At 47.6% G+C, this 19,812-nt stretch overlaps 1 protein-coding gene and 1 pseudogene across 4 annotated transcripts in view; both read right to left on the reverse strand.

Annotated features, from left to right (window-relative positions):
• Positions 1-19,812, reverse strand: part of LOC134909626 (glutathione S-transferase A4-like) — a 165,176-nt gene that overhangs the window by 106,871 nt on the left and 38,493 nt on the right. The gene's annotated exons all lie outside the window — the stretch shown is intronic.
• Positions 7,141-7,259, reverse strand: LOC134913799 (5S ribosomal RNA; annotated as a pseudogene).

Genomic DNA, 19,812 nt, shown 5'->3' on the forward strand with positions numbered 1-19,812 from the left:
CGCCCACCGGAAGTCCAGTTTATTGCAAATCGGAATCAGTTCATCCAGTTTCCTGGGCACATTCCGAACTGTCAAGTCATCCTTAATCCTGTCAGAAAGTCCGTTCCAGAAAACAGCGATTAAGGCCCCCTCATTCAAATTCAATTCTGAGGACAAAGTACGGAACTGAATCACATATTGACTGACAGGACGCGAGCCCTGCCGAAGACAAAGGATCTCTAGGGATGCTGTGGTGGTTCTGCCTGGCTAGTCGAAGATCTTTTGGAATGAGGAGACAAATTCGGCATAATTGGAGAGGATTGGGTCTCCTCTCTCCCAAAGCGGAGGTACCCACTCCAATGCTTGACCAGTGAGGAGAGAAATAATATATGCGATCTTTGTACGAGCAGATGGAAAACTGGCAGACTGAAGCTTAAACTGGATTTCACACTGGTTAAGGAATCCCTTACAGCGTTTCGGAGATCCATCGAACTTGCAAGGTGGGGGTAGTTTCAGTCGAGTTATTGGGACTGTCACCGGAGGAACCACTGCAGAAGAAGAAGAGACTACCGGAGTCGGAGACTATGTGGACCTAATGGCCGCGTGAAGAGCATCCAAACGGTCAGACATGGTTTGCATAAACTGAAGTATTTGCGACTGAGTCGACGCTTGATTATCCAGGCGCGAGAGAATGTTAGCCGTAGCATCGCCTCCAGAGGCCTGGTCGCCTGACAGATCTATGTGGCCAGTGCTTACTGTCAAGACAGGCTGTTTTTGTGAATCCGTTGGACTCAGTCCAACCGAGGGAGTAGATACTCCTGAATGCAGAAAACAAGGAGGACGAAGATAATTTATTTTCTCATACGTCCTAGAGGATGCTGGGGATGCTTCAAGAACTATGGGGTATAGACGGGATCCGCAGGAGACCTGGGCACTTTAAGACTTTGAATGGGTGTGAACTGGCTCCTCCCTCTATGCCCCTCCTCCAAACTCCAGTTTAGATTCTGTGCCCAGTGAGACTGGTCACACACAGGGGAGCTCTACTGAGTTTCTCTGAAAAGACTTTATGTTAGGTTTATTATTTTCAGGGAGCACTGCTGGCAACAGTCTCCCTGCATCGTGGGACTGAGGGGAGAGAAGTCAGACCTACTTCTGTGAGTTTCAAGGCTCTGCTTCTTAGGCTACTGGACACCATTAGCTCCAGAGGGTCTGATCGCTAGGTACGCCTAGATGCTCGTTCCCGGAGCCGCGCCGTCACCCCCCTTGCAGAGCCAGAAGTCAGAAGCCGGGTGAGTAGAAGAAGATCAGAAGACTTCAGTGACGGCAGAAGAGTTCAGTGACGGCTGTGAGGTACCGCGCTGCGCGCCATGCTGCCACATACAAAGCGGCACTGCAGGGTGCAGGGCGCAGGGGGGGCACCCTGGGCAGTATAAAACCTCAATAGCAACTGGCATAAGAGTATACAGTGCCTGGGCACTAAATACAGACCCCCGCCAGTATAAATATATAAAAATAAGCGGGACTGAAGTGCGCCATTAAGGGGGCGTGGCTTAGCCCTCACAGCTCTAACCAGCGCCATTTTCTCCTCACAGAGACGCTGGTCCTTCCAAAGCACTGCTGTACAGATCAGAGTGAAAAACGAGGGGGGCACAGTTGTTTGGTGCAATATAAGTTAAAAATAAAAGCACACTATATCATGAGCGCTGTGGAAATGAGCTGGTAAACGCTTTGTGTTTCCATGACAGTATGTACTGGGGTCTATCCCTTTTAGCCAGTGTAATGTCGGCGGGTATTTGGTACACATGTGTCGGCATATCTGAGGCTGAGTGCTTTGCCACAAAGGGAATGACTATGTCGGCGCTGTCGACTCCTAATAGTACTTGGTACATGTAAATCAATGTCAACATGTCAGTAGAGGTATATTTTTCCCAAGAGAAAACTATATGGGAGACACAGACGTGGGGGGTGACCCTGTCGGCACCAACAATATCTGACTGGGTGGATATTGACATGATAATGTGATGCATATCAGAAAGAGCTATACCTATATGTATGTATAGTAAGGTTACATAGGTCTGTGGCATGATCACAGACGCGATAATATTTATGGAGGGAGTCATTCATAGAATTGATTTCTCTCAGACCCCTCGGGATCGCAAAAATATTATTTTGCCCAGTTACTACTCCCTGAGATCGACTCGAATAATGTTTCTTATGTAGACCATAATGTTTCCTGATCAGATCCACAAAATCGGCATTCAGTACCTGTTCATACACATTGGAACGTATTAACGTCACTAGGGACCCTGCTGTTCCTGACAAAAGGATATATGTATACGTATTAGATATATATATATATATATATATATATATATATCAGTGGCGTGCGGAGGTCACTGGCTGGGGAGACACTGAGAATATTATATATATATATATATATATATATATATATATTGGTCGAAGTTGAAATTTTGAAGTGGGGTTATGGAAAAGACAAGGACGCAATTATGCACGCCGAAGGCACGCGCTTGCTCCAGAAAAGGGGACGTGGTCACCCAAAAGGGGGCGTATCCCTTTCACCTTATAGCACACGGTACGAGCTGAAATTCACATTATAGCATATGGTACGAGCCGAAATTCACATTATAGCACACTGAATGAGCCGAAACTCACATTGCAGCACACTGAACGAGCCGAAATTCACATTGTAGCACACTGAATGAGCCGAAATTCACATTGTAGCACACTGAATGAGCCGAAATTCACATTATAGCACACTGAATGAGCCGAAATTCAAATTGTAGCACACTAAATGAGCCAAAATTCACATTACAGCACACAGGAGGAGCCAAAATTCACCTTGTAGCACACTAAATGAGACGAAATTCACATTATAGCACACTGAATGAGCCGAAATTCACATTATAGCACACTGAATGAGCTGAAATTGTGACAGCAGGGAAAGCAAGAGTGACAGCAGGGACAGGGAGAGAGAGTGACGACAGGGAGAGAGAGAGTGACGACAGTGTCAGCAGGGAGAGAGAGAGTGACGAGCGTGACAGCAGGGAGAGAGAGTGACGACAGTGACAGCAGGGAGAGAGAGTGACGACAGTGACAGCAGGGAGAGAGACGAGAGTGACGACAGTGACAGCAGGGAGAGAGAGTGACGACAGTGACAGCAGGGAGAGAGACGAGAGTGACGACAGTGACAGCAGGGAGAGAGACGAGAGTGACGACAGTGACAGCAGGGAGAGAGAGAGTGACGACAGTGACAGCAGGGAGAGAGAGAGTGACGACAGTGACAGCAGGGAGAGAGAGAGTGACGACAGTGACAGCAGAGAGAGAGAGTGACGACAGTGACAGCAGAGAGAGAGAGAGTGACGACAGTGACAGCAGGGAGAGAGAGAGTGTGACGACAGTGACAGCAGGGAGAGCGAGTGTGACGACAGTGACAGCAGGGAGAGAGCGAGTGTGACGACAGTGACAGCAGGGAGAGAGCGAGTGTGACGACAGTGACAGCAGGGAGAGAGCGAGTGTGACGACAGTGACAGCAGGGAGAGAGCGAGTGTGACGACAGTGACAGCAGGGAGAGGGCGAGTGTGACGACAGTGACAGCAGGGAGAGAGCGAGTGTGACGACAGTGACAGCAGGGAGAGAGCGAGTGTGACGACAGTGACAGCAGGGAGAGAGCGAGTGTGACGACAGTGACAGCAGGGAGAGAGCGAGTGTGACGACAGTGACAGCAGGGAGAGGGCGAGTGACAGCAGGGAGAGAGCGAGTGACGACAGTGACAACAGGGAGAGAGCGAGTGACAATAGGGACAGGGACAGTAACAACAGGGAGAGAGGGTGACAGCAGGGGAACATTACCTGACTGTGGTCGGCGGAGGCACCAATGGGCAGCGGCGGTGGGATCCCTCTGACTGCCATTTGTTGCAGGTGGCGGCGGGGGGCAGCTGGTGGTGGTGAGCAGCGGGTGGCTGGCGGCGGTGAGCGGTACCTGCTCCAGTAGTGCAGCAGCGGGCAGCCATGGCCCCTTCAGGGTCTCTTGTTCCACACTGGCACCGCGGGACCCTTCCCAGACGACAGGGGGGAGGGCAATCCGCCACTGTCTCCCCCAGTTCCCTAGCATCGCGGGAGGGCTGGGAGCAGGCGGACACCCAGCGGCATCCAGGCACAGCGGGCGGCTGCGGCGATGTAGGTCCGCAGCAGCGCCCTCCTCGGTCTGCTGTCTATGCGGCCGGCACTGGCTTCAACTCCGGGTCCCGCTGCCTCTTCACCCCGCCGCGCTACTGTAACTGTGGTGACAGCTCCACACAGTAGCGCTGGGTCCTGCTGCCTCTTCGGGTGATTGGACAGCGGATCCAGCCTGGATCCGCTGTCCAATCACATCTGCCTCGCTGACAGGAGCGGGTTTCCCCTGTCAACGAGGCACTTGGATAAGTGCCGCTTTCAGCTCCAGTTTTCAATGGGCTTTGACAGCCCAGTACTTGGCCCCGCCCCTCCCGCTTTAACCAGTTCCTATAGTTAACGGGAGGCACTGTTATCAGTGCCTCCCAAACTACTTTTTAGGCTTAAAATGATTAGGATAAGATAAAGAAATTACTTATGACACAGAATATGTGTCATAAGTATCTTCTTTATATTATTTTAATCATTAATGACAGGGGAGGCACTGCCTATATATGTGTGTGTATAGGTGCATTTGAAGGTATATTTATGTGTATATATATTTATTTATTTATAATGAATGCTGAGGTAAAGTTATTCCTTCTCATGGATAGAATAAAGTGAGAGTCACCACTGTTCTGCACGGGGCTCTGTCACAAAGGATCATATGCAGGAAGATATGTGATACTCTAATTATGTGTCCGCATGTACGTTGATTATACTAGCATTACATGCGCATGGGGGAGTAGTTGTATGCAGGGTACTCCTGAAGTTGAGTCATGTCTATATCATTGCAGCATACTGCCGTGCGACTACAAGGGATATAGGACTCTTGGGTTCGCGGGCCAATTCTATGGCGGTCTCGACTAGGACGTTGTGGATTCACCAAATGCTGAGGCGGACTCCGAGAAGTACTGGAGGTGAAGCCTGGTTTGGGGATGGCTTTGTTAAGTTGATCTCGGCAGATACCACTGGTAAGTCTACCTTCTTGACCTATGTTCCCTCACAACGGTTGGTGACGCATTTTTGTAGGATGCAGTCATTTCGACCGAATGGATACGGTTTTCCCTTTCTTTGCAGGTAATGGAAGGTGAAAAGGTAAGAGGTCAGCAGCCTTTTCAAGTTCGCAGAAGCAGAAATCATCCTCTGTTTCTACCACATCCACCGCATGTCGCTGGGTCTATCTTGCGGGAGCCCACACCGGTGGGACCACGTCTAATACTCTTCAGTCAGTCCTGGAATGGACATGGACCAGTGAGTTTAAGAATAGAGTCCCAAGGGTGACATACTGGAGTTTCCAGACGATTCCCCTCACTGATTTTCAAATAGACCTTACCGATTCTCCTCTGGACGGGGAGGTAGTATGCCACGCCATACAGGAGTTGGGTCAGGATCAGGTCATTGTCCTGCTGTCCCGGTCACACACAAAAAAAAAAATAAAGCTGTTATTCAAGCTTTTTCGTGCTTCTGAGCCCGGACGGCTCGGTCAGAACAATCCCAAAACTTTCTGCTTAAGAAGTTGAACTACAAGATGGAATCTCTCAGGGCAGGGATCTCCAATCTGTAAAAGGAGAAAGAGGGTCTAAGTGCGGTTTCTTCTGCATTAGGCTTACCTGGGTTTGCTATTCAGGATTGTCATTGCCAATTCACCGGAGTGATGGCGGTATGATGGTTTTCCTTCAATAGTAAGAGTCATTATTACTCTGTACTGGGACGCTCTCCTGAGTACGGCGAGGTCAAGAAACAAGTGGTGCAAATCGTTGTTTTCTCCCTGACAGTTCTTCAACAAAGTGGTTGGCTCCTGAACTTGCCAGAATCACTGTTGATCCCAACGACGCGGTTGTCGGAGTTGGGAATAAGGTTAGATACAGAACTGTTGAGAGTTTTGTTCTTCCAGTGGAAAGAGCTCTGAGGATCCAGAGTCGGATCAGATTTGCTACAGTGTCAATCCATAAATACATTCCGTTGATGAAGAAGATGGTTGCGGCCTACGAGGTCATTCAGTGAGCAGGTTAAATGCCAGAGTGGTTTTAGCGGGACCAGTTGGACATGTAGTCCGGGTCTCACCTGCACATGCACTGGAATATAATCCTATCTTCCAGGACCAGAATCTCTCTCCTGTGGTGGCTGCACAGTTCTCACCTCCTACAGGGACGAAGGTTCGGGATCCAGGATTGGACCTGGTGTCCATGGATGCAAGTCTCCCAGGCTGGGGAGCAGTCTTTCAAAGGGGAAGAATTTCCAGGGAAAATGGTCAAGCCGGGTAGCTTGTCTGCAATAAACATTCTGGAATTAAGGGCTATTTACAACGGCATTCTGCAAGCGGAAGATCTTCTTCGCGATCTGCCCATCTTAATTCAGTCGGACAACTTAACAGCAGTGGCGTACGTAAACCGCTAGGGCGGAACGAAGAGCAGAGCGACAATGGCAGAAGCCACAAAAGTTTTCCGCTGGGCGGAAAGACATATACTGGCAATGGGAGAGAGAGAAAGCTCTTGTGTGGGCGCACTTTTGGAGAAAAAGAAAGAATTTTTCAATTGGAGAAAGATAGTATTAAGACATATATTTATTAATCACTTATAAATTAAAACAAAATACCCTTCTATGATCCAATGAATAAACACGAATTTGCAAGTATGCAATGGAGTGTTGAAAAATATTAAAATGTTCTGGTCATTACATCGTGAGAGAAAGATTAGAAAGGTTGCAGACACAGAATAGTCTAACAGCCGTTTCTCCTGACCAGTACAGTTATACTGTATTAATGGGACCCAGAGAGGAGGTCAGAGTACATATTGTAATATAGAGAGACCACTGAGTTAGGTCAATTGCTATGTACTTTACTGATTACCATTGGCGCCGACAGGCATGCATGCAGAATGTATGTCAAAAGATTCTGATGAGAAAGGGGATATGAGAAAAAAGATCAGAAATAGATTAGTGGTGATACTGCTGTTGGTGTACACCCTTCAGGGGAAGGGGAATAGTTCCTGTCCTACAACACCAGGTATTCCCAGGGAGTCTCCCCTCCCGGTACTGACCCAGCCCAACGCTGTTTAGCTTCCAAGATCGGACGAGATCAGGCATGGGCAGCGTGGTATGATAGTAGGGAAGATATCTACCAATGAGAGTGCACCTATGTAAGAAATTGAAGAATAACAGAATTAATACAATGTTTAGTGCGTGGATCTGCTTTCCACGTTAGGCAGGGTAGAACAGCTGTCACTCAGTGGCGCCGTGTACCCTGGATCGGGGATGAGAGTCCACTAGATGATAGGCAGATAGGAAAAAATAGGATTAAAGATAAAGAGATGCAAAGTTAATTGACCGTTATAATATTAAGGGAACCAATGTCCCATAACGGAATAAATGGGTCAAAAGGAGTTCATAATCAAAATACAAAATGACTATACATTCTTAGTATACACATACCCTGAGTATATGGTCCAAAAAAAGCCTAAGATCATTATTGGTAAGAAGAATTGCTTCTGATGAAAATGCTGTGTACAATAGGTTTGAGTCTAATTCAGTGGATAGGTAATGCCAGCTAGCCCAAACACACACATTGAGTAGGACATACTGTCGGAGTCAAATAAAGACATACAGTATACCAAAGGTGGAATCACCCTATAGTTACTCAGGTAAATGAACTGGGTTTATGCACACAAGAAAATTGCTTTGTTCTCTTGTGTGTGTGTGTGTGATAGTCACCTCTGACCTATACTCAGCATACAATGAAGAAATTAAATAGGTGCCTATAACACAAAAGACAGTACAGTAATAGCTTATGCTGAGAGTAGAAACCTATATACACATAGGGTCAATCATATATAGATTGATATATAATGATAAGAACCAATATACTCAGAATGTCAGATGTAGTAGGTGGATGGTAACCAGTGAAGCCTCCATGGGAAGGTCCCGCTGTAGAATCCGTAGAAAACGCGTTTCGCCCGTGGGCTTGTTCACTTCCTGGATCTTACAGCATATTGTGCCTGACTGATTTAAAAACCCTGTAGGTGCGTGTAGCAGCCAATCGGCTTAGATATTCAATTAGCCATGTGGACGGGAATTAAGTGATTGACAGCGACCGTAACCAATAGAGGGGTATGTGTGGCGCGTCAGTGTAGCGGGGATACGCCTCTCTGGTGGGCGGATTAACAGAGCGTAATGGCGCTGCGGGGATGTGTGTACGCTACAACCGGTGCGTCAGCTGGGAAGATCTGGTGGCCGAATGTTTAGGAAGGGAAAATGCCCGGTTTAAATATGTCTTTTATGACGTGCAGTATGTAGGTGGAAAGTAGCAGAAATTGAATGGTGACCAACGGGGACGCGTGAGCGGCGCGTCTGGACTAATGGGGAGCTGAGGTCGCGGAAAGACATGTAAGCGCTCTGTCAGCGGTCTTCATTCCGGGTGTAAACAACTGGGAAGCAGACTTCCTCAACAGACACGATCTCCATCCAGGAGAGTGGGGTCTTCATCAAGAGGTCTTTGCAGAAGTCACAAGTCGTTGGAGAATTCCTCAAATAGACATAATGGCGTCTCGCCTCAACAAGAAACTTCAGATATATTGTTCCAGATCGAGGGATCCTTAAGCAATAGCGGTGGACGCCCTGGTGACACCGTGGGTGTTTCAGTCGGTCTATGTGTTCCCTCCACTTCCACTCTTTCCGAAGGTGATAAAGATCATAAGAAGAACAAAGGTTCAGGCGATCCTCATTGTTCTGGACTGGCCAAGGAGGGCTTGGTATCCAGATCTTCAAGAATTACTCATAGAAGATCCCTGGCCTCTTCCTCTACGAGAGGACCTGTTACAGCAAGGACCGTTCGTGTATCAAGACTTACCGCAGCTGCGTTTGACGGCATGGCGGTTGAGCGCCAAATCCTAGCCCAAAAGGGTATTCCCAGTGAAGTCATTCCCACACTGCTTCAGGCTAGAAAAAGAAGTAACGGCGAAGCTTTACAACCGTTTTTGGAGAAAATATGTGTCTTGGTGTGAATCCAAGAAGGCTCCTACGGAAGAATTTCAGCTGGGGCGTTTGCTCCATTTTTTTGCAAGCAGGTGTGGATGCGGGCCTAATGTTAGGCTCCATTAAAGTACAAATTTCGGCCTTATCTATTTTCTTTCAGAAAGAATTGGCCTCCCTTCCAGAAGTTCAGACCTTCGTGAAGGGCGTGCTGCACATCCAACCTCCCTTTGTGCCCCCAGTGGCACCATGGGATCTTAATGTGGTGTTGCAGTTCCTGCAATCTCATTGGTTTGAACCTTTACGTAAGGTTGAGTTGAAATTCCTTACTTGGAAAGTGGTCATGCTGTTGGCCTTGGCATCCGCAAGGCGGGTGTATGAATTGGCGGCTTTGTCTCACAAAAGCCCCTATTTAATCTTCCATGCAGATAGAGCGGAGTTGAGAACTCATCAGCAATTTCTGCCAAAAGTGGTTTCATCGTTTCACATAAACCAGCCTATTGTGGTGCCAGTGGCTGATGCCTTGGCGGATTCGAAGTCTCTCGATGTGGTCAGAGCTTTGAAAATCTATGTCGCCAGAACGGCTCAGTTTAGGAAAACAGAGGCTCTGTTTGTCCTGTGGGCTCCCAACAAGATTGGGGCTCCTGCTTCCAAGCAGACTATTGCACGCTGGATCTGTAATACGATTCAGCAGGCTCTTTCTACGGCAGAATTGCAGTTACCGAAATCGGTGAAAGCCCATTCTACCAGAAAGGTGGGCTCAACCTGGGCGGTTGCCCGAGGGGTCTCTGCATTACAGCTTTGCCGAACTGTTACTTGGTCGGGATCAAACACCTTTGCGTAGTTTTACAAGTTTGATACCCTGGCTGAGGAGGACCTCTTGTTTGGTGAATCGGTGCTGCAGAGTCATCCGCACTCTCCCGCCCGTTCTAGAGCTTTGGTATAAACCCCATGGTTCTTGAAGCATTCCCAGCATCCTCTAGGACGTATGAGAAAATAGGATTTTAATACCTACCGGTAAAGCCTTTTCTCTTAGTCCGTAGAGGATGCTGGTTGCCCATCCCAGTGCGTACTGTACTTGCAGTCATTGGGTACGTTTACACACATGGTGTGTTGTGTTTAAGTCAGCCTGTTGCTGACGATATTCATGCCATAGCATGCGTTATGCTGTTCCTGGTTGTGTTTACACACACAGGTTGTGTTACGCTTTATGTCAGCGTATTGCTGCATATTCTTCATGCCGTCGGCTGGTGTTCTATTGAATGCCACGTTCTGCGGCATACTGGAGGTGTGAGCTGGTAAAATGCTCACCGTGGTTTATCAATAAATTCTTTCCTCGAAATGTCCGTCTCCCTGGGCACAATTACTTAAACTGGAGTCTGGAGGAGGGGCATAGAGGGAGGAGTCAGTTCACACCCATTCAAAGTCTTAAAGTGCCCATGTCTCCTGCAGATCCCGTCTATACCCCATGGTTCTTGAAGCATCCCCAGCATCCTCTACGGACTAAGAGAAAAGGATTTACCGGTAGGTATTAAAATCCTATTTTCATATATTTTCTTAACGGCAACAGATCTTAATGTGGCTGAAAGTCTGAGACTAACTAGTTCAGGGTTGAAGAACTGTAGTGACTGATGTCACTGGACTCCTGAATAATGAAGTTGGTGAACGCAGAGAGGGGCTGTTTATTGGATGATGAAGAGGCATGGCTGAGGGACTGTGAAGAGGTCTGCAGGATGACGTGGAAGCATGAAAAGAACTGCGAAGAATTGGTTTCTGGATGGTATGAAAACGTGAATGAAGAACTGTAAAGAATGTCCACTGAATGATAAGAACTCGTGACTGAAGAACTGTGAAGAATGTTCTCTGGATGATACGAAGACGTGAATCAAGAACTATGAAGAATATGCTTTGGATGATACGAAGACGTGAATGAAAAATTTTAAAGATTTGTTTGCTGGATGATGTGAGGACGTGACTGAAGAACTGTGAAGAACATCCACTGGATGATGCAAAGACGTGACTGAAGAACTGTGAAGAATGTCTACTGGATGATACAAAGACGTGACTGAAGAACGTCCACTGGATGATGCGAAGACGTGACTGAAGAACTGTGAAGAATGTCTACTGGGTGATACGAAGACGTGACTGAGAGACACAGGCAGAGGCAGGCGAACCACCATGGGACTCCGGAGAATCTGAAGGTACCGGCGAGAGAGCGGTTAACCGTGACCGCGCTCTGGGGAGCTGACTGGTACTATGCAGCGAGAGCCGGCTGACAACTTGGAGAACAGAGATGGGACCAGGATACCTGGAGACGCACAGAGTAATCTGCGGGAGCACAGAGCTAGGGTACAGAGTAACTACAACAAAGCACTGGCACAGAATGTAAAAATCCCAGCCTACTTATAGGCAGCGAGACACACAGGAATGCAGCAAGCCACTAGGTCCTCCCTCCTGCCTCCCAAAAGCAGCGTCACTTCTGCCGCTGACTTCGCCGCGTCCCCATGCGGCCACACAGCACCATGATCAGCTATGGCAGAGGACGAATCCCGGGACCCGTGGCGGTAAGCGCTCGCCTCATGACACATTCACCAGAGTCATATCCCCATATTCCACGCAAGGCCCTCTTGAATCTGGCCTGCCCATGTGTGAATGGCATGTGTCATCCAGCAACCCGCTTTCACAGGCCTTTGTGATACACCAGCTGCTGTGTAAATAGACTTTAATGTAGTATCTATTTTCCAATCCCCAGGGTCCTTTAAGGCAGAGGCGCCCGGGACAGGTAATACCACCTTTTTAGATAGGAGTGAGACTGACACGTCCACAGCTGGGGAATCTTCCTAATTTTTCCTGCCATCCAGAGTAAATGGGAAAGTACTTAGAAAGCGCCTTGTCACCTGGGGGTAAATTTACTAAGATGGGAGTTCTATTTAAGATGTGTTGTTGCCCATAGCAACCAATCAGGATGCAGAGAGTTTTCTTCAGTTCCATCTATGCCCCCCTGAGAGGGGGCATAGAGGGGAGGAGCCATCACACTCAGTTGAAGATATTTAAGGTGCACCGGCTCCTTTGGACCCCATCTATACTCCATCATACTAAGACCCCAGTATCCCTTATGGAAGTTAGAGAAACAAATAAATTATATTATATATAAATATATACACACACACACACACACACACACACACACACACACACACCTATATATATACACACACACACACACACACACACACACACACACATGCATATATACATATACACACACACACAAACTTTTCTGGCGAGAACGGATGGGTGGGGGGGATTTAAGAGACGAGGGGGTACTCGTAAATGAATCCATGTCTGTTTAATTTACATGTGGACGAAAGGAAGGCTCTTAAGAGACTCTCTGACAACCAGGCGCTTACCATCAAACCAGCTGACAAGGGGGGAGGGGTAGTGGTGCAAAATACTGAAGATTATGTCAAAGAGGCAAGAAGACAGTTGTCTGATACCACTTTTTATAAAACCTTGGGGCAAGATCAGGGCCGGTGCTAGGGTGTTCGGCGCCCTCCTGCAACCTATCAATTTTGCGCCTTTCTACAAATACATATGTGACTGATCTCATCCTCAGAGCTGTAACTAGACATTTTGGTGCCCCCCCTCAAGATCCATAAATATACGGTCATAAAAAAATTACCTATAATATAGGGACGTAAAATAATTATGATGCACAGTAATCTCTATTATTCAAAATTACACCACACAATAGTACCACTTATATACATTACGCCAGGTAGTGCCCGTTATATTCATTACGCCAGATACAGCCCCCTTTTACATATTGCACCAGGTAGAGCTAGTCACACATTATTCCAGGTAGAGCACCCTTTTACACACTGAGCCAGGTAGAGTTCCCTTTTACACTTTGCGCCAGGTAGAGCACCCTTTTACACATGCCACTTCCCCCAGCAGGGGGAAGAGCCATAAATATAGGAGCCAAAAGAATAGTACCAATTCACATTGCACTGCACAGTTGTGTTCACTAGTCACATTACACCGCACTGTAGTGTCCGTCAGTCACATTACACTGCACAGTAGTGTCCGTCAGTCACATTACACCGCACAGTAGTGTCGTCAGTCACATTACACTGCACAGTAGTGTCCGTCAGTCACATTACACTGCACAGTAGTGTCATCAGTCACATTACACTGCACAGTAGTGTCCGTTACTCACATTACACCGCACTTTAGTGTCCGGGCTCGGGCACTGCTCCTCCTCTCCCTTCTTCTCCGTTTTCTCACAGGCTCCGTTACTCCAGTGGCTCTGTAGGATGTAGTGACCCAGAGAGGGGGAGGGAGCCAGTAGCGAATCTTGCCACGGGCAAGCAGGACTTTTGTCCGGGGCAGCGCCTTCCGGAGGGTGCCGGCGCCATCCGGAGGGCGCCGCACCATGGCAAGATCCGCTGCTGCTGTGGTGCCCCCCGCTGCCGCGGCCCGCTGTCCTTTGTGAAGGGAAACTAGACGCTACGCGTCTAGTTTCCCTTCGTGGGCTGCCCGCTGTGAAGGGAAACTGGACGCTACGCGTCTAATTTCCCTTCCTGGAGAGGACCTTAACCGTAATGATGTGCGGTGCGCGTTGACGTCATCGCGCACCGCACAGCAAAGGTCCTCTCCACGAAGGGAACTAGACGCTTAGCGTCTAGTTTACCTTCGTGGAGAGGACCTTTGCTGTGCGGTGCGCGATGACGTCATCGCGCACCGCACATCCTACAACAGTACAGGGGGCGTAACTGACCACGCCCCCTGTATGAAGCCACGCCCCCTAATGCAGCCCGGGGCACCAGAAGCCCCGGAACCGGCCCTGGAGGGAGCGGGTACTTGTTACTTGGGCCTGATGGAAGGGCCCTGGTACCCTGCACTCCTAACTTCCTCCCACCTTACTGGGCAGCAGCAGCAGCTCTCATGTTGGCAGCACAGCACATGCTGCACAGTGTGCTGTGCTGCAGTGGGGCAGAGTGGCTGCTGCTAATGTTATTGTTCCTATATGGAAGGGTGGGGGGATTGTGATCACACTCCCCCCTCGAATTGACCATGGCTGAGGGGCTCAGGGATCAGGGACTACACTTACCCTGCTCTGTACAGCAAAATATTTTTTTTTAATCCGCAAAGGGGCGTGGCCACGGGTCCGCGATTAGGCCACGCCCCCAACCAGCGATGCAACTCCGGATGTCAGTGGCAACGGCGCTGTGTGTAGGCTGAGGCCACACACACACTGCGTGCAGGCTTTCTGGGGAGAAGGGGGGGGTGAGCCGCGCTGCTGGCTGCCAGCGCCGCTACTTGTCATCCAGTGTGACAGGCGCAGCGGCAGCTGGCAGCAGCAGGGATGCAGAGCAGGGAGAGGCTGAGCGCCTCTTCAGTTTGGCGCCTCCCTGCACTGCATCCCTTTGCTGAGCGGCTAGCGCCGGCTCTGGGCAAGATCCCACTTTGGAATATCAAAAACAATTAAAAAGCTTACTTATATCAGCATGTACTGAGAAAATACTTACCCATGACGAATTTGATTTCCTCTACCCCCTCCACCCAATCACTCCCATATATTATCACCTCCCTAAGGTACACAAATCACTACACAATCCACCGGGTCGTCCAATTATTTCAGGGATTGAGGGTCTTACTGCAAATTTGTCACATTATGTAGATTTTTATTTACAGCCCCATGCATCCTCTCTGAGATCCCACATTCGTGATACCACTGAGTTTATTAAACTAGTGGAGGGTTTGAAATGTAGTCCCGATTACCGGTTCATCACATGTGACGTACAAGCCCTGTACACAAACATCCCACACCAACAAGGGATTGATTGTGTGGCCAATAGGCTGTGTGATGATACCGGTATCTCAGAGAGGAAGCGGGAATTTATTTGGTCAGCGATTTCATTTATTTTATCTCACAATTACTTTTTATTTGATCACTGTCACTATTTACAGGTCCTCGGTACAGCGATGGGGACCAGGTTCGCGCCTAGTTTTGCAAATATTTATATGGGAGAGTTTGAAAAAATTTACATCTGGGGAGGGGACTATGCTGCGAACCTGGTCTTCTATGGTCGCTATATCGACGACCTATTTTTTGTTTGGAAAGGGGACCCTTTATCTGTCACTGAGTTTGTTAGTTATATTAATAATAACACTTATGGTTTGACCTTCACTTGCACTCACCATCCTTCACAAATTAATTTTTTGGATGTTACGGTGGAGGTGGTAGAGGAAACTGTCACAGTCTTTCCATTTAAGAAAACAGTAGATGTATGCAATTATATACCTTATTCCAGTAATCATAATAAGAGCTGGCTCAGGAATGTTCCTAAGAGCCAAGTACACAGAATTAGAAGAAATTGCACATTTGACATTAAGTATCAAGAACAGATAACAGACTTAGGGGTATATGCAATTGCGGTCGAATTCCCGAAATTGTCGAAAAACGGGACTTTTTCGCCCCCCAAAAAAAATTGACAATGCAATTCAGTACTTTCCGTCAAAAAAACGGACTTTCAAAATTCGACTTTTTGAAATTCGACATTTGTCAAATTCGACATTTCTGCAATGGTACAAATGCAGCAATTCACCAAAAGTATATTCAATTGAAGTTTGGAAATTCGACAACAGTGCTTTTAGACAGTAAATTCGTCATTTTCAATCCGCCACACTTTGGTGGGGGAATCTAATAAAAAAAATTTAAAACTTGTTTTTTTTGGTGTTTTTTTTTATTGGTAATAGCATATCTATTTATATTAGAAGGGATTAGGTAATTGGTTTGTCTATTTTGGAGGCACAAGTATTATTTATATATTTTTAAAAAAATATATATATATTTTTTAAATGGAATGGTAAAATCCCGAAAAAAAATGGCGTGGGGTCCCCCCTCCAAAGCATAACCAGCCTCGGGCTCTTCGAGCCGGTCCTGGTTCTAAAAATCCGGGGGGAAAAATGACAGGGGATCCCCCGTATTTTTAAAACCAGCACCGGGCTCTGCGCCTGGTGCTGGTGCAAAAAATACGGGGGACAAAAAGCGTAGCGGTCCCCCGTATTTTTTACACCAGCATCGGGCTCCACTAGCTGGACAGATAATGCCACAGCCGGGGGTCACTTTTATACAGTGCCCTGCGGCCGTGGCATTAAATATCCAACTAGTCACCCCTGGCCGGGGTACCCTGGGGGAGTGGGGACCCCTTCAATCAAGGGGTCCCCCCCCCAGCCACCCAAGGGCCAGGGGTGAAGCCCGAGGCTGTCCCCCCCATCCAAGGGCTGCGGATAGGGGGCTGATAGCCTTGAGAAATTTGAAAGAATATTGTTTTTTTCCAGTAGTACTACAAGTCCCAGCAAGCCTCCCCCGCAAGCTGGTACTTGGAGAACCACAAGTACCAGCATGCGGGAGAAAAACGGGCCCGCTGGTACCTGTAGTTCTACTGGAAAAAAAATACCCAAATAAAAACAGGACACGCACACCGTGATAGTAAAACTTTATTACACACATGTCGACACACACATACTTACCTATGTTCACACGCCGACCTCTGTCCACTTGTCCAAGTAGAATCCACGTGTACCTGTGAATAAAATTATACTCACCTCAATCCAGTGTCCAGATTATAATTCCTCGTACTTGGCAAAACAACAAAACGAACACCCGGACCAAACGGACTGACAGGGGTCCCATGTTTACACATGGGACCCCTTTCCACGAATGCCGGGACCCCACGTGACTGCTGTCACAGAAGGCCCCTTCAGCCAATCAGGAAGCGCTACTTCGTGGCGCTACTTCGTCTGCTGTCAGACAGCGCATCGCACAGCTCCCTTCATTAGTTTCAATGGTGGGAACTTTGCGGGTAGCGGTGGGGTTACCCGCGGTCAGCCGCTGACCGCGGGTGACCTCACCGCTGATGCAAAGTTCCCACCATTGAATATAATGGAGAGGCTTTGCGATGCGCTGTCTGACAGCTCAGACGCGCATACAGCCAATCAGCAGAGTGCCAGGACGTTGCGCTCGCTGATTGGCTGAAGAGACCTTTCTGTGACAGCAGTCACGGGGGGGTCTCTGCATTCGGGGAAAGGGGTCCCATGTGTAAACATGGGACCCCTTTCAGTCCGTTTGGCTCGGGTGTTCGTTTTTTTTTTTTGCCAAGTACGAGGATTATTTTAAAAGATCCGGACACTGGATTGAGGGGAGTATAATTTTTTTCACAGGTACCCCGGATTCTTCAGTGACGAGGGGGGCGTGGCAGTCGGCGGGTCAACATAGGTAAGTATGTATGTGTCGGCATGTATGAAATAAAGTTTTACTTTCACGGTGTGTGTCTCCTGTTTTTATTTGTGTATTTTTTTCCCCAGTAGAACTACAGGTACCAGCGGGCCCGTTTTTCTCCCGCATGCTGGTACTTGTGGTTCTCCAAGTACCAGCTTGCGGGGGAGGCTTGCTGGGACTTGTAGTACTACTGGAAAAAACAATATTCTTTCAATTTTCTCAAGGCTATCAGCCCCCCATCCGCAGCCCTTGGATGGGGGGGACAGCCTCGGGCTTCACCCCTGGCCCTTGGGTGGCTGGGGGGGGGACCCATTGATTGAAGGGGTCCCCACTCCCCCAGGGTACCCCGGCCAGGGGTGACTAGTTGGATATTTAATGCCACGGCCGCAGGGCGCTGTATAAAAGTGGCATTATCTGTCCAGCTAGTAGAGCCCGATGCTGGTGTAAAAAATACGGGGGACCCCTACTCTTTTTGTCCCCCGTATTTTTTGCACCAGCACCAGGCGCAGAGCCCGGTGCTGGTTTTAAAAATACAGGGGGATCCCCTGTCATTTCCCCCCCCGGATTTTTAGAACCAGGACCGGCTCGAAGAGCCCGAGGCTGGTTATGCTTTGGAGGGGGGACCCCACGCAAATTTTTTTCAGGATTTTTCCCGTTTTTAAAAAATCGGATCAAAATCCGTCAAATCGGCCGTTTTTCGACAGCGGGACTGTCGAATCCGTTTTTTATTGAATATGGTAAATTTCGGCACCCACTTGCCGGAATTTGACGGTCAAATTGTGTCGAATTAAAAAACGGGCGAAAAATTGCCGCGATTCGCCGCTAATTGCAAATACCCCTTAGTAGAAACTTTCAAAAATTGTGAATATCCACAAACAGTACTTGATGAAGCTTTGGAATATGCTTCAAAGTTAAATAGAATAGATACCCTCTTCCCTGAAAAGAACAAACCTTCTACAGAGTCAGAGGTACAGAGCCATGCTTATGTTTATGATATCTTGGAGAATCCACAAATCACACAGAGTAATTCAATCAAAAATGTCAGTTATAGTCATAATAGTGGTAGAAAGAAACTAAATACCAAGGAAGATCTAAAGGATCAAGATAATTCTATAAACACAGATTATGGTCTAGTATTTAAATCCAAGTTTAATATAGCTGCGAATAAAATTAGAACTATTATTAAGACAAATTATAGATTATTATTTACTGACCCAATTCTTAAGGAACATCTTGCTGAAACCCCTTCGATAGTTTTTAAAAAGGCAAAGAATTTGAAAAATATTTTGGCCCCCAGTTTTTTTGGAGGGAGTTCCAAGAAACGGGTCTCTAAATATACACAAAGGACATTGATTGTAACTGAAGTTTTGGGGTTCTTCAGGTGCAACCATGCTAGATGCACTACATGTACATTTGTCATGAATAAATCCAAAAATGTATGTGCAACTTCATCTGGGAAAATATATTCTATTGAGTCATTTATTAATTGCAGCACACAATATGTGATTTATTTACTGGTATGTCCGTGCAAACTGTACTATGTAGGTAGGACAATACGACCCCTCAAAATGAGATTTATGGAACACAGAAGGAATATTCTTAATAAATGTACCAATCACAGTGTTCCACGGCATTTTTTAGATTCACATGGGGGGGATCCAGCGGGGCTGCAGCTGGTTGGACTGGAACATGTCCCAGTCACCAGCAGAGGCGGTGGTGACCGCTATAGAGTCTTGTGCAGACAAGAGGCGGCTTGGATTCTTAGATTACAGACACTCAATCCTCAGGGTCTTAATGAAACGATAGATTTGGAGTTCATTTAAAATCAGGGACCGCAAGGATTAAATTCAGCAAAGGGGATGCTTCATGCAAATGCACCCCAGAGCTGTTTTTACCCTTAGTGGTTTGTTGCTATATGTGCCAGTATCGCTTGTTGCCATTGTCATTGTTAGTAGACTCTCCAACCTCCCTGGAGGGTGGTTCCAGTTTCGGTGTTTCCCTATTTGTATTTATATGTCCTCCCTTCTTTTTCTGTTGTAGGGACAGTATTTTAGTATTTCTTTCATATATTTTATATATCTTTCAATAGCATTTAGGGATTATAATAGTAGATCTGAAGGGGTTAATAATTTAGTACATCCCCAAGTAAGCATTTCTTTATGAAGATAGACTTATGCTGCATTCAGACTGCAAATGCCGGATCCTACCCGGTAAGACAAACGTGTACTTACCGGGTGGGATCCGGCATTTGCACTCCGCTGCTGGCTTTCCGACCCGGCAATATACCGGGTCGGTTGCCATAACAACGGAGCGCGCAGCAGCAGCAGGGGCGGGGGTCGAGGCGGCGTCGGGAGATGAGCTCATCTCCAGCGCCGCCTCTCCCTATCTTGTGAATGGGAACCGTGTCGC

Source organism: Pseudophryne corroboree, chromosome 4, assembly GCF_028390025.1.
Source record: "Pseudophryne corroboree isolate aPseCor3 chromosome 4, aPseCor3.hap2, whole genome shotgun sequence".
NCBI lineage: Eukaryota > Metazoa > Chordata > Amphibia > Anura > Myobatrachidae > Pseudophryne > Pseudophryne corroboree.